Genomic DNA, 25,681 nt, shown 5'->3' on the forward strand with positions numbered 1-25,681 from the left:
CCATGGCCTCCGCCTCTTCCCACCCCTGCTCCATCCCAGCCTCGCCCCCACTCCACCCCTTCCCCAAAGCTCCTGCCCTGCTTCGCCCCCACCCCGCCCCTTCCCGCCCCTGCTTCACCCCAGCCCTGCCCCCACTCCCCTGAGGAGTGTAGAAAGGCTGGACCTGCACTCACCAGCGGCTGGAAGTGCAGGGGCCCGGCCCCAGCCGTGCCACCGGTGAGTGCTGGGAGGTGGTTCCCCCCGGTCCCCTAAGCCAGCCCCGCCCCACCCCCATGGAGGCCTGGGGCCCCACACCCCCCTCCGCGGGGGGGGGGACACGCTGTGTTGGGCCCCAGAATAGCTAGGGACGGCCCTGGGTGGATCAATGGAGAGGGGGTCTCTCCCTTACATAGTAGTCTGCTGACTGAGAAAGTTGGGGCTGATGACTTGCTTGTCACAACTCTAAAAAAGATTAATGGTGTCACTAGACAGTAAGCAGGGCATCTTGGTACTTAAACATGTCCCACTAGATTTGGGGAGAAACAGAAGAGTCCTCCCTTTCCACCCCTCTCCAACTGCATGATTTGAGTTTTAACTGACGTCAGATATTTCTGTGTTTTTAGCTCTTCCCTGTCCCCAACCCCAGTGATTCCAGAAATCTCCAAACAAGTAACATTATCACACTAGGAACTAGCATAACATATACAGCCCCTCCCCATAATACTATCTACTGCCCCCTCCGTAATGCACAGAAGCTCCAATCCATTCCACCATCTTCTAGGAAGGAGCCTGCAGTAGACCTAGCACCACTGACAATAGCTCAGGAATCATCAGTCTCTGCTGCAACCAAAGTGGTCTGCACTCCTCCCAAACATCCAGGGGCTCAAGCCCAGGGGTTTTAATGAGTCCTGGAAGCCAGCCCTGGCAGCTGTGAGGATAATAAATGGTTTAAGTGTAGTGATAGTAGTTCAGCAATCAGTTTGCTATACTTTAAAGTCAATGGCACGTGATCAGGCCTTACATTGTCTCACTACCTCTGCAAGAAAAAAGGTCTTAGAAAATGTAGGGTTGCTCTACATAGGGAGTTTTATCAGTATAGTTAAACTGCTCTAGTCACACTGTTAGAACTCCCCATGTGGACACACTTTCTGCAAGAAGAGTTTCTTTTTTCAGTTTAGCTTATGAGAAAAAAAAACAACTTCTTGTAGAATAAGAGTATCTACCCAGGGAGTTATACCAATATAACTAGAGCAGTTTAACTATTTCAGCACATTTTCCCATGTAGACAAGCCCTTACTTAAGAAAGAAATGGCTGAAATTCTCCATTACTTCTGTAGGTCTCTAAGGCCAGGTCTACACTACACACTTCTATATAACTACGTCGCCCTGGGGGTGTGAAAAATCCACGCCCCTGCGTGACGTAGTTATACCGACCTTAACCCCCCCTATAGACAGTGCTATGTCCCCGGGAGAGCTTCTCCCACCAACATAGATATCGCCTCTCACAGAGACGGAGTTATTAAGCCGACGGGAGAGCACTCTCCTGTCGGCATAGAGCATCTTTACCAGAAGCACCAACAGCTGCTGCTGCGCTGATGCAAGTTTTTAGGCTACATCTACACTGGAAACTTCAAAGTGCTGCCATGGGAGTGCTCCCGTGGCAGTGCTTTGAAGTGTGAGTGTGGTCACGTGCGAGTGCTGGGAGAGAGCTCTCCCAGCGCTCCTGGTAATCCACCTCCACGAGGGGAATAGCTCCGAGCGCTGGGCGCACAGCTCCCAGTGCTCGGAGCCTGCCCACACTAGCACTTTAAAGCTCTCAAAGTTGCTGCACTCAGGGGGGGTGATTTTTCACACTCCTGAGCCAGCAAGTTAGAGTGCTATAAAATGTCAGTGTAGACAAGCCCCTAGTGTAGACCTACCCTAAGACAAAGGTGACTCAGTAATCCTGGACTTTGTGAGCTTCAAAGTCTCTCTTCCTGCTGCAAGATGCCTTATCTTTACTAGGGAAAAAAGGCATGTTCTTAACTTATGACCTGGCAAATGAACCTTTACTTACAAATCCATTTATTGTGTTTTAGTTAATAACAGGTGTCAGTTTTGTTCTGAATCTACCTATGTTGCGGTATTGGACAATGGCTCTCATTCAGAGGGCAAGCAGTTTGAGAAAGCAGTTCTTGCTGGGTGGGAGACACAGATGAGAGCAAATCTGACAGATTTGTTTTTTTCTCTGTTTTACTGCAAATTCACTGCGGAATGTATGGGGTCATTGGTTGCATATGTATATTTACAGTTAACAAGTCAAATAGTTAAATTAGGTGTGGCTGCTGTTTTTCAGTCTGATCCTCAGATGATTTATCACTAGCTGATGACTGGCATTTGTTTCAGTTTCTTTTTTGCTTGATTCAGGAAAGGAGATTTGCATACATACCCCCAGCTAGCATAAACCGATAAGTGCCTCAACATAATTAAACATTTTATTAAAGCTAATGTTGAAAAAATTATATAATACATCGGTTGGGAAATGAGTGTCTGTACATCTGTGTATAGTACTAAGATTATCCACAAATATAAAATTTGTTTTTAAAAGTCATATGATACATAGAGTACATAATCAGCCATAACTCAAATTTAGGTGAATATATTTAACAATACAGTTTAGATATTAGAATCCGAATACTCGGATACATCACTCATGAAAAGTTGTACAGAGATTTGGTTGTGGAAAGCAAAATACATCAATGAGTGGAGATTGTCCCTCAGTAATTGAGAATTAAGTAAGTTGTTCATTTAAAAAATACAATCCATGAGGAAAGTATTTCAATTACTTTCCTGACTGTTCCTCTCATCAGAACTCCAGCTCATCCCTCCTGGTATTGCCGATGTCCGGTGATGTGTTCTATGTAGATGTCCCTCGACCACCTGAGGGTGTCAGACACCATGAGTTGCCGCATCAGCCGAGTGTAGCATTGACCGATTCTGCATTCTCTCAGCACTTGTTCGTTACTGGGGTCCCATGCACCTAAGGCTCCAACGATCAGTGCGTGTGTCTGGACCTGGTAACACTTAGCTCTCAAGGTTTCGGCCAGAGGGGCATATTTCTCCACCTTTCGAGCTCGGGCATCATGGAAGGCTGGGGTCCTGTTCTCGAATGGCACTGTGATGTCCACCATGATGATCTTCTTCCAGTCCTCGTTGGTGATGATGATGTCCGGTTGCAGTTGGCTGTCGGTTCTGGGGATGGTGGCATTTATGGCAACCTTCTCTACAGGTGGCGGGATGGCTCTGGCCAGGCGATGGCTTTGTGTCAAAGCTGCCAAGCTCTTGAATGGGGCTTGCAGCTACACAGGACGTGGGGTAGCGTCTCGTTGGCATAGCTGCACTTCCTGCATCACTTGTCCCAATTCCTGTGGCTCCATTCAGTGGGATGCAGTTGAGCCGGGCCCTGTGGATGAACCTCCAGTTGGCAACTCAGGTGAAGCTGGCCCTGGGGAGGAAGTGGTTGCTGGCGTCCCACTTGCATGTCACCTAGAACACCTTGCCCTGGTCCGGCTTCCGTCTCAGGTTTTCCATGTATTGGCAGCGGATGGCATCCTTCAGGGTCCTCTCCAGCATGGTTCTAGCTCTCGGAGTGATAATAGTGTGATCTGTATTCTTCACCTGTGGCACCAGGACTCCCAGCTCCTGGCTTTTACTACACAAATGTCATTCATGTACTGAAGTTGATGTATATGTTATCCACCATAGGCCATGTGATGTTATTGACATGAACTGTGACCGTATAGATCATTGTTGCAACCAGGGTCCTATGGCTGCACCAGATCTTGTACAGAAGAGGTCAAGTGGGGTGTCTATGGAAAGGTTGTAGTTTTCTGGTTATGAGTATGCTGTCTGTATGTGTGTTTCATTTTTGTATTTGAAGTTATGAATATTGGCTATGTACTTGTATCTCAATGTGTTTGATTCTAAGTAGCTTCAGTGAAGTATTTGGTCAGCTTCTTGAGAAAGGACTATTCTCAGTAAGTGCCCAGTCAGGAAACACTTAACTGACAATGGACTTTGGGAGACACCAATCCACATCTGAGCCTTCCTGGGTACATTCAAACTAACATGTAAACAATGGCGTTAGCCTGAAAAAGCTGATTCATTCATAGACATGTGACTTGCCCAGGTGGCTACAAACTCCATCTTGTTGCTGTGTCTTTGAACAGAAGAACAAAAGGGTTTCCGCCCACAAGAGAGAGAATATAAAAGGCCCTGGAAGCCCCTCCATTTTGTTTTCAGCTGGCTTAAGAGATAGCCTCTCCACTCCCAAGAGATGCCTGAAAGAAACTGGAACAAAGGACAGTAACTACGGGAGTGTGAGTGATTGCTGGACCCAGACTAGGAAGGAGTCCAGTCTATGAAAGAAGCTTATTGGAACATTTCTGGGGATGAGATTTCATCTGTATTCAGTTTCCTACTGTATTAGGCTTAGACTTGCAAGTTTTGTTTAATTTTGCTTGGTAACTTACTTCGTTCTGTCTGTTATTACTTGGAATCACTTAAATCCTACTTTTTATACTTAATAAAATCACTTTTGCTTATTAATTGAACCAGAGTAAGTAATTAACACCTGGGGGAGCAAACAGCTGTGCATATCTCTCTATCAGCGTTATAGGGGGCAAACAATTATGAGTTTATCCTGTATAAGCTTTATACAGAGTAAAACGGATTTATTTGGGGTTTGGACCCCATTGGGAACTGGGTATCTGGGTGCTGGAGACAGGAGTACCTGCTAAGTGGTTTTCAGTTAAAGCCTGCAGCTTTGGGGGACATGGTTCAGACCTGGGTTTGTGATTATGTTGGATCATATTAAAGAAGTTCTGTATTAAAATCACAAATGAGTTTGATTCCCCAGAGTTTAAATTCCAGAGTATTACTAATTAAGAGGTCTCTTGGTTTTTGGTGCTGTTTCTCTCCCTCTATGTGTGAAACTTGCAAGCTGCTAATTGTGTTAGTACATTCTAAGACAGAGTCTGTTCTCAAAGCAATTCTTTGTAACAACAACTACTCACAGAGTGAGACTCAAAGCAATGCTCTGTAACAACAGAAACAGCATCCAGAGACTCCCCGCCCTTTTGTTATATTCATCTCGCTTTCTTAACAATTATGATTAAAATAGAGATAGAGGATGTATGTGGATGGATGCTTGGTGTGGATAATAACTGAATTATCAGGAGGTGCCAGCCTAAGAATCCAGTGTCCATCGGCTAAAGAAGGTGTTAAGTGGAAATAACCAGAGGACCCCCGGAGGGCAGACTGGAATCCATCCAACAGCCTCAAGAATGGGAGAACCAAAGAACAAGATAACATCTGGCAGCACGGAGCTGTCAGGAATGTGCCATCTGCTGATTGATTCAGCAACAGCATGATGAAGCAATTCCCATAGACTGGCATAGGAAGAAATTCCTATAAAAATGGACTCTGGAAAGTGAGAACTTTGGGGTCTGATTCTGCAAACCAACTTCCAGGAGCATCAGATGTGCATCTGACAAGGCCCTGCTCCCTCCTCATGTCCAGGCCACCTGGCCAGTGGCTTGGCATGAGCAACTCTAAGGCTGGTAACTATGATAACAACCTTGCAGAACCTGTGTGTGTGTGTGTGAATGAATGTGTGAATAAATATGAAATTGAATGGAATGTTATAGCTATAACTAATTGATTATTTCTGTATTCACAATAAATGTGGCATTTTGCCTTTTCCCCTTTAATAAGATCCTGCTGGTTTTTATTTTATTGGTATAACATTTGCAGCAGGCTAGTGTGTCTGGCTCAACAAGACAGGGTTCTGAAGTCCCAAGCTGGCATGGAAAATGGGCCCAGAGGTAGTCTCCGCACATCAGGTGGCAGTCCCAAGGGGGTTTCTGTGACCCCACCCATCACAGGCCAAACCCTGCAAATCTCACTTAGAACTGGACCCTAAAGGTGCTGAGCATCCTCAATTCCTATCAACTTCTGTTGAGGTTGAGAGTGCCTCACACCACATGGGAATCGTTCCACACCTTCAGGCCTTTTGCAGGCAAAACTTTCATTGATTTTAATGAGAATTTTGCATGTGTAGGAGCTCCAGGATTTGGCTCCCCCTTTTCATTAGTAATTGTTGAGAGATGGAGATCTGTCTGACTTTCACTGTAATGTTTCTTACCTAAGACAGAACTCCATACAAAATAAATTACAAGGCCTCTGTAGTGACTGTTTCGGCAGGAGTGCAGTCATGTTGTTTAAATTAGCAATGATTTGTTTTAATAAACCTCAGCTGAGAAATCTAAGCCAGAAGAAAACATTCTATATTAATTAGATTTGAGGCTGATACTGTGTTTAGAAGTGTGGCCCATTAATACATTAAATCAAATCCTTTCTCATTAGCAATTCTATAACCTGATTACCTGAAGACAAAGTATGAGACTCTCAGTAGTTAATGAACAGCTACTGAAATAATCTTTTGTCAGCAAACAGACCCTTACAAACACTGCGGGGGTGGAGTGGGTTTCTTTTGTTTTGTTTTTTTGTTGTGTTGTTTTGGTTTGTTTAAACATGGCTTCCACCTATTTAGCTTCCTTAACGGCCAGCTAAAATTGTTAGTGCAGAGCCCTTTCTGATGGCATAGTGTCAAGTTTTTATCCCTGTTACTCACTGTGAATGTAGTTTCACTCTGCTGCAGTCCGTGGAGCTGCTCAGGTAAATTGGGAATTTGGACAATGGGTAGTTCAGGACTGATCCCATACTGAAGGCAATGCGAATTTTACTGGTGTGGGATCAGGCCCTTTATGGTAGCAAACTAAAGTTCTTAAATAAAAGTTAAATAGTCATGTGATTTAAAATACAGACTGTTAACAGAGTGAATTATGGCCTGAAGACACTTTAAAACCTGATGATTTTTCTCTCCATAACATAATTTGTTTTGGTTGACTGTTATTTAGTGAGTGCACAATAAGAATTGGTAAGAATCAAACAGAGCCCTTTGGGTCAAATCCAAAGGCGCCCGTTACCCTGCATCCTCTGGTGGCCAGTGAGACTGGTGGAGCTGGAATGTCTCGTAGTTGATTCAGGCAGTTAAAAGGCAGAGCTCATTGTTCTCTCCTCCCTCCCTTCTTTTGGAGGCAGTGAATAAATCAGAAGCTACATGGTATTTGCAAACTGACCAGTTAAGCTTGATGTAAGGACTCTAGGCATCCTGTTGGAAGTGTAGCTCACAGCCTGATTGTGCCTTGGGGTACCAGCTTCTCCTCCACTGGGTTGACAGCAGTCTTTCCCAGTTGGTGTGGTGATGTATGGGCCTCATCCCCACTCCCACTTCCTCCTTCTGTCACCATAATGGTTTGCTGGCCTCATGTGCTATTGGGCCATTTTTGCCTGAAAAATGTCACTAGCCGTCTCTTGACTTACTAGCTCCATGCTTCCTCCAACTCTAGCATTCCTTATACAACGCTCCCAGTATTCTGCTCCCCCCACCCCCAGCATCTCCTTTTTGATGGCTTCATCTCCTTTCAACGGCCCCCAAACCATGACAACTTCAAGTTCCCCATAAGATGAGTCCCAGCTCTCTCCCTCCTTTTTGTCCCACGGATAGGGCCCTATTAAATTCATGGACTGGGAAATCTGGCTGTTGTAGTGCTGCCCTTACTTCTGTGCTGCTGCTGGCAGCGGTGCTGCCTTCAGAGTAGGTGCCTGGCCAGCAGCTGCTGCTCTCCAGCTCATCCAAGAGCTGGTTAAGAGGTGACTTAACCTTGGAGAGGGGTAGCTCAGTGGTTTGAGCATTGGCCTGCTAAACCCAGGGTTCAGAGTAGCAACCGTGTTAGTCTGTATTCGCAAAAAGAAAAGGAGGACTTGTGGCACCTTAGAGACTAACCAATTTATTTGAGCATAAGCGTTCATGAGCTACAGCTCACTTCATCGGATGCATACTGTGGAAACTGCAGCAGACATTATATACACACAGAGACCATGAAACAATACCTCCTCCCACCCCACTGTCCTGCTGGTAATAGCTTATCTAAAGTGATCACTCTCCTTACAATGTGTATGAAAATCAAGGTGGGCCATTTCCAGCACAAATCCAGGTTTTCTCACCTCCCCCCCCAAAACACACACACACAAACTCACTCTCCTGCAGCAGTCCTGCACAATGGTCCCCTCTGACCTAAATATCTATGACTCATTCTCACCACTGTCCAACCACTCACTTAGCAGTTGCCCACAGGCCCAAGAGCTCCCACAGAGGGTGTTCAGTTTCTGCCAGCTGTGGCCATTCCTGCCCCATGACAGCCCTAGAAAATAAAAAGCACCAAAAAAAATTGCAAAATAATGTTTTAATTACATTTTGGTTTAAAAAAAAAGGAAACTATTTTTAGTGTCACACAGATTTACATGAAAAAATCAAAGAATAAAAGGCAATCAGCAGACACACAATGTACTTGCTTCATAGGAGATCATCACTGCTGTGGTTTGCTCTTCCAATTTAGAATAACGCTTGTCTTTCGAGTCCAGACTGAGGTAGCTAATATTCTTCCAGGTCCAGGCTCCTTTATGCACAGGCATATCCATTAGTCAGAGCTGTCTATCCTGGATGAAAACGATCCATAAAGCTTTGTGTCATTGGCATATTCCTGATGTAGCTATCTGTGTTGACGCACACTGTCAATACTAATGTTGTTTATGTCTGTACTAACATCTTAGAATAACGCAACTGAAAGAATAATAAAAGCCAATTCTCGTCAGTGCAGTTCACTTTCACTTCTATTTCTAGTCAGTGTCATGGTATTCTTCTGCCCTGGCAGAGTCCTGTTTGCATCTGCAGGGGAAGGTTAGATGAGACCTAAACTGAATTTATTGACAAAAATATAAAAGCAGTTATATTTATATTAGGGTCTGCGAAATCTCTCTCACTACAAAGTCTACATTCTGGGTGTAAAGCTAGTTGCAGAGCATGGATGACCCAAAGCTGAAAAGTTACAATACATCCTGTTCAGGAAACTAGTCCAGTCATGCCCTGCATGCAGCATCCTTGGCTTTTGCAACATTATTTGAACCAATATCACAGGCATGAAAATCAAAATTCTGGCTGAAGGGAACTTAGATGCTATGATAAGCTTCACATGCACATTGTGAATATGCTTCAGGCATTTTTTCCAGGGGCTTAATAGTGAAAGTCATATTCATTCTTTGTGTATATGTTCAATTGTCCTCTAGAGCAGAGGTTCTCAAACTGTGGTCCGTGGACCACCAGTGGTCCACGAGCTCCACTCAGGTGGTCCATGGATAGTTCCCTCTAAGGTGCACTCCTGGGCGGCCGCACACAATAAAATGACGGGCCACCCACCTAATTAGTGGAGCCACGCAGTGGAGTTGCTGTGATAGTCTGAGTGGTCGTAGGGTGAAACAGTGGTCATGGTGAAGTTTTTAGGTGGCCTTTAATTTGCTGTAATACTTGAATGCAGTGTATCACCTACATGGTCTTCTGCAACGGTTGCTCTCACCTCAGTTGTCCATTCCTCCTTTCTAACAGATCTGATTTTTCCTCTGTAATGATTCCAACTATCTATTTCTGCCCCTGCAGTGTTGTCACATGAATTTGAAAGAAAACAATAGCTTGGTTCAATTGGCACTTTCTCTTTGTATCCTTCCTCTCTCCTATTGGCCACATCAACCCTAGTACAAGGCATTTGCTCTTTGCATGCCATAAGCAACTTGCTTGACAAGAAAGTCTTCCAGGGTTCAACATTTCCTGAGGCTATGATCAAAAATTATCAAAACTCCCCTCTCTTCAATCATCTGCTCTCAGCTGGGCTCAGTAGAATCCAATGCAGAACAAGGCTAATGAGCAGAAGCTTTGAGTTCAAAACAGCACAGTGCAAGGGAGAAGGGGGAGACGGAGGCCAGAGAATCTTTGCTGTTTAGGTTTTATAATCCTAGCATCCTTATTAGCATACCTCAGTTTGATCCCTCACAGTGTAATTGAACGCATGTTTACCCAGTCACATAGATACCATAACACGAACACACACAAATCTAGCACTCCCTCACTCCCCTCCTTCCTGTCAAGGGTTGGAATCAGAAGTCTCATTATCCAAACAACTCGACAGCATATGAGTAAGCAGATGAAAGGAACTGGTCATAATGATCATATATTGTGCACTCTCTCAGGAGACCAGGCAAGCTGAGCAGAAACACTGATCAAATATCTCCAGTGCACCTTATTTACAACTGGCAATTTCCTGGGGTAGCTCTACACAAGTATTCTGGGGTTCTGTGTGAAATTATAAATGTCGTTGCATGTTTGTGTCTGTTACTTCCAGGTCAAATTGCTCATTATTCCAAGGAAAAAGCTGGCTTTTCTAAATGTACATTCAAGCTCAGATCATTGTTTTTAAAGCCCACAGCCCTGGTTGGAAGAGGGTGCAGAGGTCCGGCCATCAGCAGCAGTGGCAAGAAGCAGATTGTCAGGATGTCTTCTGTGGTACTGGGGGAAAATGTGCTTAACTCCTTCCCCTATTTTTCATCTCGTAACATCCTTACAACACCAGCTAGTAGGAGAGGGGGAGGGCCAGGCAGGGTCTTGTCCCTGGTGTTTCTAGTATGCATAATGCCAATCCGTGCTATCACTCCTTGCACCTTGTGCACAAGGAGTGCAAAAACAGGATTCTGGCCTTTTCCTGAGCAAGTGCACCAGGTGGGGGATGGAGAAGGAAAGGGCTCCTACATAGGGGCAGTTAGAACCAAGCCTTCCATTTAGCTTTTAGATTCCTGCTTCAGTGCTTTCTAGCTTGCTCACCAACACCAGTAATTAGAATGTTGCCGGCCAAGATCAGCCCTCGTAGTCACATTGTCTTTGGGTTCTTCCCTCAGTTGCAGTGGTGTGCAATGCAGATGCATGGGTGTAACCAATGGCAGCATTTGGCCCTGCAGTTGGAAATTGGGGGTCAATGGGAAGACTCCCATTGACTTCTGTGGGCTTTGGACTAGGCCCTTGAGTAATTCCACTGATGATGCACACATTGGAATAGAATCCAGCTCTTCCTCTCTGAGCCCTGGAGAATCAGCCGAGAGGAGTGAAGAGCAGTGAAATCTTATTTCTATCAATAAAGTCAGTAGCTATAACTCGACCACATCCAGGAAGTGTCATATCTACAATCACTTCTCTGATAGCAACCTCTCTTTTAAAACAGTTTTGCCACGTACAGTCACCAGAGGGGGCTCTCTGGCTTTAGATCCTGATCAGGCACCATGCATGCCGGGGTTTGGCTGACTTTTACACAGTGCAAATTATTGAGTAGGGGTTTGTAGGGTTTTTAGTAAGGGCCATGCCCAGTCGTGCAGAGCTCTTGCACTGAGCACAAAGAGGAGACAAGGCTGATGCTGACAAACTTGTTGTCGTTCTTTAGGAGGAGAAAAAGCAGTATTGCTATTTTGCTCAGATTCACCAGGGCAGTAATTCAGGAATCCCATTACCTTTGAGCATCAGAAGAGGCAGGTTAAGATTAAAATGGTTCCAGCTAGTTCAGGCAGCTGGGGTGCAGCAATGGCAAAAGACTAGTGAATAAAACCCACCCTCTCCTGATCTTATTTCAATAATTTGCACTGATTTCAAAGCACTTTACAAAGCAGGTCAAATACCATTATTTCCATGGGGGAAACTGAGACAGAGATCAATAACCTTCCCAAGGCCACAGACTAAGTCAGAGTTAGGAATAGAAACCAGGTCTCCTAAGTCCCACACCATGTCCCTACAGTCCTGCCTGGATGGGCAAAAGGGTTCTGAGTTTCTGTTGTGTTAGCTGAATCAAGTTAGCATAACATGAATGAAAGATTTAAGGCATTGGCTAAACTGCATTTGAAGCCATATTAACTGCTGACATTTACCCTTTATAGACATTAGCTTTGTTCCATTCCTCCGGAACGTCTCCAGGTTTCCAAGATTTGTTTAAAATAGCATTCATGCTTCAGAGCTTCTCAGCTAATTCTTTTAACACTCCTGGGTGCAAGTTATCCACTTCTGCTGATTTTAAAAGATTGGTTTTAATACAGCTAGTTGCTATTTAACATCCTCCCTAGTTACTGATGGAATGGGACCTACTTCATTGTCAGATCTGAATACATTATTCTATGTCTTTCCAAATACAGAACAAAGAAATGCTTATTGAATACTTTTGCCTTTTCTGCATCATGGCTGACCATTTTACCATCCTCTCTTAGTACTGGCCCAGTACCATTGCTAGGATTTGTTTGTTCGTTCCTGATATATGTAAAGAATTTTTTCTTATTGTCCTTAACCGTACTAGACATAGATGTTTTTTTCACTGATACCTTTAGCTTCCCTATCAGTCATTGGTATTTCCCAGCTGCTCTTTGTACTCATAGCTGTAAGATTCCCTGTTTTCTCATTTGTTAGAGAGACAAGGTGGGTGAGGTAATATTTTTTATTGGACCAACTTCTGTTGGTGAGAGAGACAAGCTCTCAAGCCACACAGAGCTCTTCTTCAGGTCTGGGAAAGGTACTGAGGCCTGGCTTACACTAGAAAATTGTCAGTTTAACTACGTTACTCCGGGGCGTGTAAAATCCACAACCCTGAGTGGTGTAGTTAAGCCAACCTAACCCCCAGTGTAGACAGTGCTAGGTTGACAAAAGAATTCTTCTGTTAACCTACCTACTGATTCTCAGGGAAGTGGATTACCTACAGCGCCAGGGGGACCCCTTCCATGGGCATAAGTAGTGTCTACACAGAAGTGCTTCAGCCACGGTGCAGCTGTAGCATTTCAAGTGTAGCCCACAGAGTGTCACAGCTAATACCAGGTGGATCTGATTGTTTAGCATAGGTAGTTAACACATAGTGTAAGGGACCATTCAAGGTGAAAGTGACCACCACTGCAGTCATAGGACCTCTGTAGTCACTGGACAAAAACACCTTTGCAGTCATATGGGAGGTTAGTGGGTAACAGATTGTTGTAACAAGCCATAAATGCAGGGTTTTTATTAAGTCGTGAGTTTTAGTGTCTAGCAGAGTTATGAATTTAAGCTCCCAGGCTCGTCTTTTGGAGGTGTTGTGCAGGTTTCAAGGATGGAGACTGAGTGGTCAGATATGGAACAATCTTTGCTCTGTGAAAAGAGCTCACCCACAGGTGTGGTATTTTTGTCTTTTATCGTTTTTCTGTGTGAGTTCATTCAAGAGCATAGTGATTGTCTGGTTTCACACACATAGTTGTTATCGGGGCATTCAGTGCACTGGATGAGGTACACCACACATTGTGATAGGCATGTGTAAGTAACCCTTCTGCCAGGTGGAGTCAGCAGCAACAAGGGGCAGGTTCAATATCTAGGGGCTCCTCTTAACAATACAAAACAGAACCAGCTCGACCCCCAACTCAGTAATCTGGGAAAACTAAACACCAGCCCTGGGCATGGCTAAGAGGCAATACTTCCCCTCTCCCAAGCATTGAGTCTATGAGTAACAAAAGAGAAGGCTTAATAAAAGGGAAAGGGAACCAAACATTAGTTTGGGAAAACATTCCAAACACATTCAAAATCATGCAACCATAAGCAAAACCCTAACCCCACTGTATGTTAGGCAGTGTCCTTTGCCTCAGTTTCCCACCTTGGAGTGGGAAAGTCCAACAAATGAATGTCCCTCTAGCCCATCACTCCCTCTGCTGCACCCCACTCACAGTTGGCGGTCCTTGGGTAGTGAAGTTCAGAGATGTGTTTGCAGGGGTTCACCACCCACCCCAGAAAAGGGGGAGGGAGCATCAAGCAATGTCTCTGTGCTCACTGGGCACCTCTGCAACTGGATGTTTGCTGCTGCCACTTTGCTGCTGCTGCTGCTTTTCTGTGCCACCGCCGGCTGCATGCTGCTGCCACTGAATGCTCACTGCCACTTCTGCAATGCCGGGTTCTAAGTTTCCACCCCTTCACCCTGGTCTTTAGTGATTACAGCTCTTAGTGAGTTTGCTGGGTAGCAAAGAACCTCACTATCAGAACAACCTCTGCATTGTCTTTCCTTTCACCACAAGACCAAGTCAAAGGCATAATCCCCAAACCTGTTTATCAGCGATGGCTTTCAGTTGAATCTAATTACTCTGCCTATACACACTAGAAAGGAAAAGGTCAAATAACATCTAGAACTCTTTTAGTAGCATCCCCGCCACCAGCTACAAACATCACATACTCACTGGGATTTGGCATCCCTTCCCCCTGCTTAGCAAGTGAGGTTCAATTTAGGGTGACCTCAATCAGGGCAGATTAAGTACAGTTCTGCTGCTCTTTAACTCGTACAATAAGGATAACAACATGTCATTACCCCTGCACTCAATTTAATAATATTATTAAGATAATGTTGAAATAAAAAACGGTACAGAGTTCAAGCATAGAAGTTTCTGGTTGTCAGGGAATAAGGTACAGATTATCAAGGGGTGCGAAATTCGGTTTAGGAGCTGGTGGAGTAAGGATTACATAATAATCTGCAATCTCCCCGACTGGGGGTAAAAGTTTAACCGGTCAGAGTACAGATATTGAGATATGGGGGTAAGTTATCCATATAACGGCTATGTTCAGGTACGGAGTATAGTGAGCGGATACGATGGTGGGGATGGGTCTACCCTCATTTGGTGGGATTTAATGTTCAGTGGGTTTATGGTTCCAGTTCATACAGTCCAATGGGGAAAGCCTCTCAGTCCCTTTCCCACAGTGGATGCACAATGTCGTACCGGCTCACTCCTCCTGGTACTGTCGGTGGCCAGTGATGTGCTTGATGTAGATGTCCCAGGACCATCGGATGGTGTCTGAGACCATGAGGCGCTGCATGAGCCGTGCGTAGCGTCTACCGATCCCGCAGCACATGCTCGTTGCAGGGGTCCCAAGCGCCCAGGGCGCCAACGATCAGCTACAGTGATTTGTAACCCAACACCAGCCTAAAGTGATCATTTTGGAAAAGCAGCTTCATCATGCTGCATATCTAGGCAGAGTGGGTGTGTCTGTGTAAACAGGTCTGTTTCTGAAGTCTTTTCCCCCAGCTCATCACTAGATGTCAGGAGAGAGCTCATTCAGACCCTGCTTACATCTAGAACCCAGGGACCTTGAAAGGGGTGTTGTGGGGGCATTGATCATTGTATCAGTGGAGATATGGCTGCAGGTTTTGCATCTGTTGTTCTGGCAGGGTCTGGTGCCGCATTCATTTGATATGTCCTGGTAGAGTACTTCTTGGGCACTGGGGGAGCGCAGTGAGAGACACTCCGGTAGAACAAAGTAGCTCAGTGCAGTGGTGTGCAATATGAACATGCTGTAAAAGAAACAGCAATACTCTAACTGGTAGCTCTAGTAAGGCATTACATGCAAGGAGTGCAATGAACTCTAGAACCTACTGGTGTGTTTGGTAATACTGCCACCTGGTGGAGAAGAAACAGTTGAATTAAAGTGGATAGAAGCCTGTGCTTGCATCATAAATAGTGTAAAAATAAAGTGCTGTGTTTTCACAGTAGCTCCCTTCACTCCCCTTTTCAGTAGTGTACACTGGTGTAGCCATGTCCCTGCACCCTGCCTGGCCAAGGGTAAGAACAACAGATCTAGTTTAAAGTTTCTAATTCTGACAAGCTGTCTCGGGCCATGCAAGATAATAATGATTGTTTTTGGTTAACCCCCATTATCTAGAGAGTCTTATGAGATGCCACACAATTACAAAGTTTGCAGGCCACATCAGTCACCAGATCAGAATTCTTTCCCCTTCCAAAAGAAAATGCACCCTCCCACACTGATTTGTATTTATCCTTGATCCTCCACACCTTTGTAAACTCTCAGCTAGACTGTTAGAACAGGCTTTACCTGAGCACCTAGCAGAAGCCATCCTGAAGTTCTGACTGACCCAGAATGCAGTCACCTACATAAAAACATAAGAACTTAAGATCGGCCATACTGGGTCAGACCAAAGGTCCATCTAGCCCAGTAGCCTGTCTTCCGACTGTGGCCAATGCCTGGTGCCCCAGAGGGAATGAACAGAACAGGTAATCATCAAGTGATCCATCCCCTGTCGCCTATTCCTAGCTTCTGGAAAATAAAGGCTAGGGACACCATCCCTGCCCATTCTGGCTAATAGCCACTGATGGACCTATCCTCCATGAATTTAATCTAGTTCTTTTTTGAACCCTGTTATAGCCTTGGCCTTCGCAACATCCTCTGGCAAGGAGTTCCACAGGCTGGTAGGGCAAAGTGAACACATCATACCTGTTCTCTGCTCACTGCAGTGACTGGCTGGATAAGATTTGTGTTACCTGATATCTTACATGAATCCCTAAAAGGTCCAGATCCAGACAATGTTAAGAACCCCCAGATCTGACCACCCTACGATCTATACTCATTAATTATTCTAGAATGAGAGTCAGCTCCTCAGCTGATATAAGTCTGTATTACACTATAAATGGTAACTCACCGAATTATACCAGCTGAGGATCTGGCCCTTGATTTCCCATAAATGAATCCTGTAGAGGGAAGTGGGAAAGCACTCTCAATAGCGGGCTTGCACCTTCCCAGGCCATGCTCTGGGGGAATTTGACTGAGCACAAACCAAGCCACATTTAGAAATGACTGCAAGACAAACACTTCTTTTCCCAGGCCTTCCCAACTGCTTAAATCCTGGTTTCCTATCTGACAGGTAAAGTTGCAGGCAGCAAGGGATCGTGCTATTTGTTCTCTCCTATCGAGATCTTGAATGCCTCAAGTTAGGCCTGGTAATACACTTGTACCACGATGATGGCCCCCAAAGGGTAGCACTAATTATATAGTAATGTTGGCTGTATAGGCTAGTAGTTGCTTTACTGCTGTTACAATCTATCACATTTTTATATATTACGTCTTCTTCTGTCTCTGTACTTACTCTGTGAGGCCCTGATTCAGCAGGACATATAAGCACGTTTAAATCCCATTGACTTCAATTGACTTCATTGGGATTTAAGCACATGCTTAAAATTAAGAATGTGCTTAAGAACTTTGCTGAATAGGGTTGAATTTGAGAATATGCTTAAATGCTGTGCTGAATTGGAACCTAAAAAGTCACTGTGTGTGTACATTAGTCAAATTTGCTATATTTGTGTAGGGTTTCAATCTTGCCAAAGAGGAGTTAGGCCAGGTTATAGAGGGGAAGGCTACATAATTTCTGTTTATAAAGCAGTGTTCCCAAACACAGAGCCATGTGATGATTCCCAGTCAGTAAAAAAGGATTCTTGTATGAGTTGCAAGTTGTAAATCTCTTCATATTCTATACAGTGGGGCCCTAAGCCATGACTGGGGCTCCTAAGAACTACAGTAACAATAAAATAATAATATTAGAAGAAACTCTGGTAGGTAGAAAGGAACAGAAAACAAAAACAGACATGAAGTATTTCAGCCTCAGTGAGCTTCATCCGCAATCATTAACCAGTGCTCTCCAAGTCCATTTCATGTGTTCTCACTAGAGTCTGGAAGTTCAACCCAGTGTCACCAGGGTCACCTCCCAGTGGCAACATCACCACTGCCATTAAGTGTCTGTAATTTAACCAGAGACTGAAGAAATTTTACAGCTTTCAACGGACACAAAAATCACATCTTCCTGATGGGGCTTGGAATGCGGTTCTGTTTGTGAATTTTGTTTCCTGCTGGATTTGGGTCAAGTACTTCTGCAGCCTGATCCTGAGAGGCAGCAGATGTATCATAGATGGCTTGGTAGAATTCAACTGTTATTTTTTCACAATTTTGATGGATAATATCAATGTTTATTTTTAAGCATATTTCTCTATTTTTATTTATTTAAATGTTCACAGTTGTGGGATGTTAGTCAATAGATGGGTGAGACAATAATTATTTGATTACAGTAGACCTAGAGATTCAAAAAGTTAGAGCTTTATAACCATTAAACAAATTTTCAACATCACATGTCAAAGTATAGAGTGTAAATATCTTTAAATCAAACTCTAATAAGTTCTCAAGCAACAGTTTGCTTACTTTGCCTACCTGTACATTTTGATTGTTAACAATGGAAAAAAAATTTCTTTGGGTTGTGTGTGTGGGATGAAATTGACTTTTACCAACATTTACCATAAAAATCTAATCCTTAGAAACCTAATTGTAGACAAGACAGACAACACACTGTTTACTCACAACTTCCACTGAAGTCAATAAAATTTGAGGGCACTCCACTATCTTTCAGGAAGTCCTTGCAGAATTGATTTCTTAGAATGTGTTTTGGGGACCTTATTTCTCATCTTCAAAAGCCCCGTCAAGTGTTTAGTGCCAGCAAACCCTTGCTTTGAGTGCTCCTAACACATCCTCATATTTTTATATAACTTTTTGTGATCCTTGGTAACTTTTGCAGAATGGGTTTTGGTTATCACAGTTCTTTAACTTAGAAACAACTAAAAATGGCTATTTTTGAAAATGGGGAGGAGGGGAAGGGTTTAAAATGTTAGTGTATTGGGCAGCCTAAAAGATTGCACAAAAGTGGGAATTATTTTAATTGTCAATGGTTGAAGGGGCGGGTGAGTTTTCATCTGCCAGGCTGGTAACAGTCTAAATTAGGAGAGGGACAGTTGTTTTGTAAGTGTTGGAATGCTCTTGATGTGCTAAGCTTGCACAAAACCTTTGACTCTACCAGTGTCTACTCATTTTCTGCAATAATGACTTAAGGGAGGAGCATATGTTGCTGATGACTATCCACTTGTTGCCTCAGTCTTTGGCCTGAACAATTAGCCAATATGCAGGCCCTTACAGGGTTGCTAGGAGGAGAAACTGATGATACAAATCAGGTACATTCTTTGGTGCAATCTTGTTTATAAACAAAGAATGTACTAAAAGTACTGCTTCCCTGAACACATTAGAAACAAACAGCAGCAGTTTCCTTGCTCAGGAATCCCCAAGTCTGCCTCACCTGCAAGTTCTGTACTCAAAAAGTTCTCTTTGCGTCCTATCAGGGTCACTCATTCTGCCTCTACCACCCCCATGCTGCGAACCCAAACTGTTAGCCGTTGTGTTTGCAGTCAAAGCCCTCGGCCCACACGGCTTAACTCTGATCAGACCTCACCATGCAGCCCATCACCCTGGGTGGCGGCCTCTGTTGTTTCCACCTATCTCACTATGTGAATGGTGTTTATCTGGTCCTTCCACTGAGCCTGAAAGAGAGGAGTTGGCACACCCAAAGGATTTAACCAGGTCTGTGATGGTCTTTGGATCAAAGACCCACTTGATGGCAGTCATTAGCACCTTTCACCATAACATAGTGAAATTCCCTGATCAACATCTCCTATGGTATTTAAACCCACAGGGTGAAATCCTGGCTATACTGATGTTAATGGCAAGATTCCCACTGACTTCAAGAGAGCCAAGACTACTTCTGTAGTCTTTTGGCCTAGAGACCTGGAGTACTAATAGCTGAATCATAGTGATGGGCTATAAGCATCTGAGAAGGGAGGAGTTTATTTGCAATGGAAGTACTGATACAGCCTTAGGGGCTAATTCTCCCCTTGATGGGCATTAGGAGCAGTTATGTACACTGCAGAGATCCCTGGTGTTTGGGAGGAGAAGATAGCTTCAATCTCATGTTCCTCTTTCGGAAAGATTTAGGCCATGTTTAGATTACACAGTTAAGTCAACGTATGTTAGGTCAACTTACAGCCACCGCAGTAATTACTGTGGTTTTTCATGTCCACACAACTCTCCTGCTGGTGGTGCGAGTCCTCACCAGGAGCGCTTGCACCCGGGGAACTAGAACAGGTGGAGTCTGGGGGCCATGGCCCTCCTACTTCTTACTGGCCATAAGGCAGGGTGAGCGACGGGGGTGAAGGGGATGGAGAGGAGCGAGCGGGGGGGAGTCGTGGCGGAAGAGGCAACGCGGGGGTGGGGGAAAGGGGTGGTGTGAGGGTGGGGCCTCGGGGGAAGGGGCAGTGCAAGGGTGGGGACTTGGAATGGGAGGCGCAAGGGAGGGGACTGGAGGAGAAGGGGCGGTGCTACAGCAGAGCCTGGAGGGGAATAATCGCTCCTGGCTTGCACTGACTTAAGAGGAGTAGTGTGGGGGCTGAGAACCCAGGCTCTCGGCTCAGCTACTACCTGGGCTCTCGGCTCCCTGCTCCCGGCAGAGCTCCCTCTGCAGTCTGGCAACCACCCAGGCTCTCAGTTCCCCACTACCCATGGGAGGGACTCGGAGCTCCATGCGAAGCAGTGAGTTGAGACCGGGCGGCAGCCAGGAACTCTGCAGGGAGTCCACAGCCTGAGATCTCAGTGCCAGGCCACGAAGTTCCAGCTGTCAGACAGCTCACAGCTGGAACAAACAACCTCCCCCACCCCCGCTCAATTTCAAAACAGGGACCCTACCAGCAATGGCATTGACATTCTTGTCAATTTCATGACTCCGTCTGTCAGCCACCCTGACAGCCAACAGGTGACACAAGTAACGCAGTGTCTATACAGATACAGCGTCGCCAGAACTATGTCAACCTAAGCCTTACGCCTCTTGTCGAGATGGATTTACTAGGTCGGCGTAGTAGGCAAGTTACAGCGGTGGGTGGAACACTGTAGTAGTGCGTATGCTTACATGATTAGGTTGACATAAGCTGCCTTACATCAACTTAACTTTGTAGCGTAGAGATGCTCTTAGTGATTGGGAAAATGAAGAAGTGTCTTAAGGCTGAACAATATTTCCTGTTATCACCACAAACCACCATGCTGGGAGGAGAACATGCCTTTTAGTAACTTGTTTGTGCTGCTATCATATGGCAGTGCTAATAAAAAAGATTTAAACCCAATAAATCCTTTATTGCACTAACAACATTTTCAAAACATTAGAGAGAATCAGTTTGTCTAGTCTGTGTATTTCCAGCTGTCTTCACTGTGTCCCTAAAAGCCAAAATGAATGAATTTCCGCTCTGGTTTTTAGCCTGTAGCAGCGGTTCAATAATGATTCACATCTGCATTACAGAATTCCACAAATGGGCTTCAGACATTTGCTAAGGAGCATGGGATCAACAGGAGTCTATTACTGAGTTTTTAACATCACTGTCAGTAACTGATCAGGCATAACGTGTTTCCTGATCCTTTCACAATACAGCAATATAATTATGGTTCCTTATAGTAAAGTTCTTCACTTTCACTGTGTCGTTGTCCATTGGCTCAGTAAAAGATGCTGAATGTTCAACAATCAAAAATGCACTGGGCCAAATTCCTCATTGTGAATAAATTCCAAGGAAGTCAATGAACATTAGGGTTATATTAGGCCCATAGCCTGTAAGTGACCCAAACAGCTTAGTTTTTCAAGCCAATCAACTGGTGTCCAGCTGACCACTCCAATGGATTTTGCAGATTATTTTATCTACCAGAAAAACAGTTTATTTAACTCAGACAACTGGCTGCAGCAAGGGGCAGCAGCTACTCAGAAGTATGGTGTTCTCTGTTGATTCCTTCCTTCCATTTTCATTTTTGTCTGGAAACACACAGGATTTGTATTCAACCTATTTACTAAGAGTACAAAATAACAGCTCATATGTAGGTTCTGAAGAGATAGAACAAAAATAAAGCCACTCTAACAGTCCAGACATTGACATGTAAGATTATGATGACATGAAGAATAACAACTTACACGTGATATCTGATACAGAATTCAGCTGCCCGCCTTCTCCGTGGCTTAGGCTGCCATGAGCACATCAGGCTCATGATCAAATCCCTCCACTAACTCCCAGTCAGCTTCCAATGCCAGACTGAGGCTTTGGTCCTTATTTTCTGAGCATTTAATGAATCAAGCCCGAGCTATATTAGTGACCAAATTTCAATATATGAACAATTATTGACAGCTGTAATCCGCAAGGGAAACTACAAAGTATCTGCTTTGTTGAAGTGAGACCATGTATCCAAGAGCTTCAAGGAGTTGTATAGCAAAACCAGAGAGGACAAGACTTGACATTCCTGGTTTTTCTACAGTAAAAAAAAGAGAGTCCTTTCTCCCTCTTTTTTTAAAAAAGTGACACTTCCTTTTACATCATAAAGCATACAAAAAGATAAAAGCCCATTCTTCAATAAATCCTTTGTGAGTCACTTTAAAACAGGTAATATAACTTATTAGGAAGATGTAACATTTTATATGATTACTCATCACTGCACTTAGCAGTTCTTCGCATGCTTTTACAACATAGTGTTTTAGAGAGTGGACTGCTTATAACTCAAAAGTGAACTTTTCCCGCTGGATCAAGAGCAATATACATTTCTGAAACATTTCTCTTGAATGAAGCTGGGAAAAATCTCACTTCCAATAAAACCAGACTCAATAAATCTGTAGACTACACAAACCCTTTTACCCTATTACAGTTATTCCACGTTCACTGCTCCTCCCAGGACAAATGGTTCAAGTGCAAAGCAAAGTATTATAGAATTCCATACCAAGGAAGTAAATATCTCATAAGAGCCTACTGATTTACATTTGCATGTAGTTTAAGCACCAGGTATAACAATGACACTTTCCATCCAAGAATCTCAAAGGGCTTTACAGAAAATTCGTTCATAACATTTTGAGTTTGGAAAAAAAAAGCTAGTTTTTGGTGAAACATTTTTACTATAATTACTACTACAGATAGAAAAATTGGTGTTTGTTTCAATGTCAAGATTCCACAATATATGTAGCATCTTCTCTCTTTGCAGGAGCTGAAATGGCAGCTGTGTGCTAATACCTCCAGGTACCATAGAAGTGTAAATGACAGCTCCAAGTGATTCGTTTTTGTTCTATATAGCAAGACATTGAGCCACCACTGCACTTTTCACAAACACAGTTTCTCACTTGCCCAGCAACAGATAGCATGAATTTAAGGCTTGCTGGCAAGAAATTTACTTTCCATGTGCATCTTGTCTGATGAGCTGATTGGATTCTCATTTTAAACTTAAACAACTTTTTGAGGGAAGTCTTGCTGGAACAGATACAGAACAAAAACAAAACAAAAATCTATTTCCTTCTTTCAGAGGTAATGCTGCTGTTGCTATGGCAACATTCTGAGTTGCTGCAAAGAGCCCTTGGGCTCTCTCCTGCTTTGGATGTGTGCAAATCATTGGCTTGAATCCATTTATTAGTATGTGAATTTCACAGGATCAGGTTTCACTGGCAAGGGTTAAAAGGCTAATTCATTAGTAATATAACAAAAACTAAGCAGAATTAGAGCCCATCAGAGCAATGAGTTTCATGGTGTTGCCAACTCCAAGCATTCAGAACTCATGAATGAGGCCCCAAAATCATGAGATTGGCTTCAACAGCATGAGATTTTTTTAAATATATATATATATATATATGTTGGTTATTTTTTATTTGGCTTCTGGTATTTCAGCCCTTAGGATGCACTGTTTCAAACCCGTCTCCATAACCATGGGGGCTAGACACTTTTATTTTTAAATGAAAGCTGAGATTCTCACAGAATCACATGACTCAAGGAGCTGGGGCTTTTAAAAAAACACCAAGTATCATGAGGCTTGTGATAACATTGCAAGAGATGGTAGCGGTGGATCTACCTGCAGGAGTCCATTGTATTGGCAGGTCCGTACTCTTCAGGGTAGAGACTGTGGGTATGTCTACGCTTTGAGATGAAGGGATAATTTCCAGTTCAAGGAAACATACCCGCACTCACACTCATTGAGCTAGCACTCTAAAAATAGAGCGTAGCCATGGCCACACAAGGGGCAGGCCACCCAGTTATCTGTCTAGTGTCTCGAATGGGGATGTGATCCGGGCAGCTAGCCTCTCCTGCTGCCACAGCTATACTCTATTTTTAGTGCATGAGTGCAGGTATGTCTCCTCAAGATGGGAATTACACCTTGTTACACAGTAGCTCACCCTTTATGGCCAGAGGGCTGAGGCTAGCCAACCCTACCCTGATTACTGAATGAGTCCCACTGCAGAGGAATCAGGTGTTTCCAGTATAAAAGCAGCAGAAAGCTGCAGGATGGGGGAGTCTAGGAAACTGTGGCTATGCCTGCAAAGAGTAAGATGGGGTTGGGGCTTGGAGGGCCAGTAGGCCTGAGAACTGAATCAATTGGATCCTAGATAGAGAAGGTTTAATTTCCTTTCGATTGTGTGGAGTTTGTTTAAGAAGCCCTGATGACGGGGAAAAGAGAGGCAGAGCACTGCAGGGGCACCTCTAGCCATGAGGGGGTGCTCTAGAGACAGAAGGTGACAGTTGTCTCTGTTACACACTCCCAGCTTGAAATGTAGCTATACCCTGTTTCTTTCAACATGTTTGTATAGCAGGTCCCCCATCCTGACTGAGGACTCTGGACACTACCTCAGTACTTCTGTTAATAATAAATGAAGCATGGAATAAGAGAGCTACCCAGTGAGATTGCTTTGCTATTTACATGTAAGAAACTGATGTCTATGTACAAGAGATATTTTGGTCCTTTATGTGAAGTAAATGTAGCTTCCCTGTAGCTGTTAAAAATGTATTAGTCTTTTACTTACAAAAATTTAAATTCCTATTGTATGTAAAGGTGACATTAGCAGCATGCATGCCTAATAAAAGCACACTGAGCAAAAATTATTACATTATTCTTTCACCTAAAATAAGGAATTAAAATGACCTATTAAAAAGTCATTAATAATGACAAGTAACCGTTTTTTTAAGACATTATTTATTACGCATTGTGTGAAGAAGGCCAGATGCCCGTTTTAATTCAGATCTGTGGACAAGGGTATGCATTTAGAGCTATACACAACCCTCAGACCTCAAGTGGCATGCTCTTTGATGTCTTCTGGAGGCTGATTATTGTTATCTACCCAAATCACTTTGCAGTTTGGTTCTGTCTTCCAGTGTGTTTATTTCTCTTCTAACTCCAGCCACAACAGCAAAATTGATCACCCTTTATTTACGTGAAAGAAACACCTCACAAAAGAAGACTAGTTAGCAGAGTTTGTTGTATATTGTTGTATATTGTTTGTTGTTGTATACCAGTGGCAGTATATTGTAGCCACATCCAATGGAGCCGTTCTTGAAGACTTACACCTGCTCAAGTGAAACTTTTTAGGAAGGGGGGGCATCCATCTCTTGTTTCAATTGTGTGTATCTCTCCATTGCAATGGAGGTAGCTCCATGGACTTGCTTGGTCACAGTATATGTTCTACGTGCTTTGGCCTCCACTTGAGAAGAGTGCTGTGTACACGCTATAGTAAGTACTAAGTAACAACAATTGCTATTACTGAAATCTGGGGGAGCAGCAGACAGTTTAAAGATATTGTTAAACACAGAATTCATACAGCCACTTGTTTCTTGTGAGACATCTGACTGGGACTTTGTCTATCTAGAGCCAGATCTTCAGCAGGTGTAAAATGGTGTAGCTTCATTGACTTCAATGGAGCTATGCCCGTTTACACCAGCTGTGGTTCTGTCCCCTGGATATTTATATCACATTCAGCACCCAGCTATCCATGTGAGAAAAGGAACTCAGATCAAAACCTTTTTACTCAGCTACACACCCATTAGACTTTTAGCAGCATAATTTTGATTTACAGCAAAGTATGAACATTCTTTAATGCACATTCTTCAAATATTGAACATTCTGAACAGTATGAACATTCTTCAGCATATGAACATTCCTCAAAGTCAGTGCATGGAACTGGTATCACAAACCCCATAAATATCCCTGCTCCAAAGAACTTACAGACAAAACAGATAAGAGATGGGGAAAAGAAAT

At 43.8% G+C, this 25,681-nt stretch overlaps 1 long non-coding RNA gene across 1 annotated transcript in view; it reads right to left on the reverse strand.

Moving 5' to 3' along the window:
• Positions 1 to 8,380: 8,380 nt before the first annotated feature.
• The window catches only part of LOC140908140 (uncharacterized), a 31,870-nt gene continuing 14,569 nt past the window's right edge, over positions 8,381 to 25,681 (reverse strand). Inside the window, exon 4 of the long non-coding RNA XR_012157774.2 lies at positions 8,381 to 8,580. This is a non-coding gene — a long non-coding RNA (uncharacterized LOC140908140). The remainder of the gene's footprint in view (positions 8,581 to 25,681) is intronic.

Source organism: Lepidochelys kempii, chromosome 3 (genome assembly GCF_965140285.1).
Source record: "Lepidochelys kempii isolate rLepKem1 chromosome 3, rLepKem1.hap1, whole genome shotgun sequence".
NCBI lineage: Eukaryota > Metazoa > Chordata > Testudines > Cheloniidae > Lepidochelys > Lepidochelys kempii.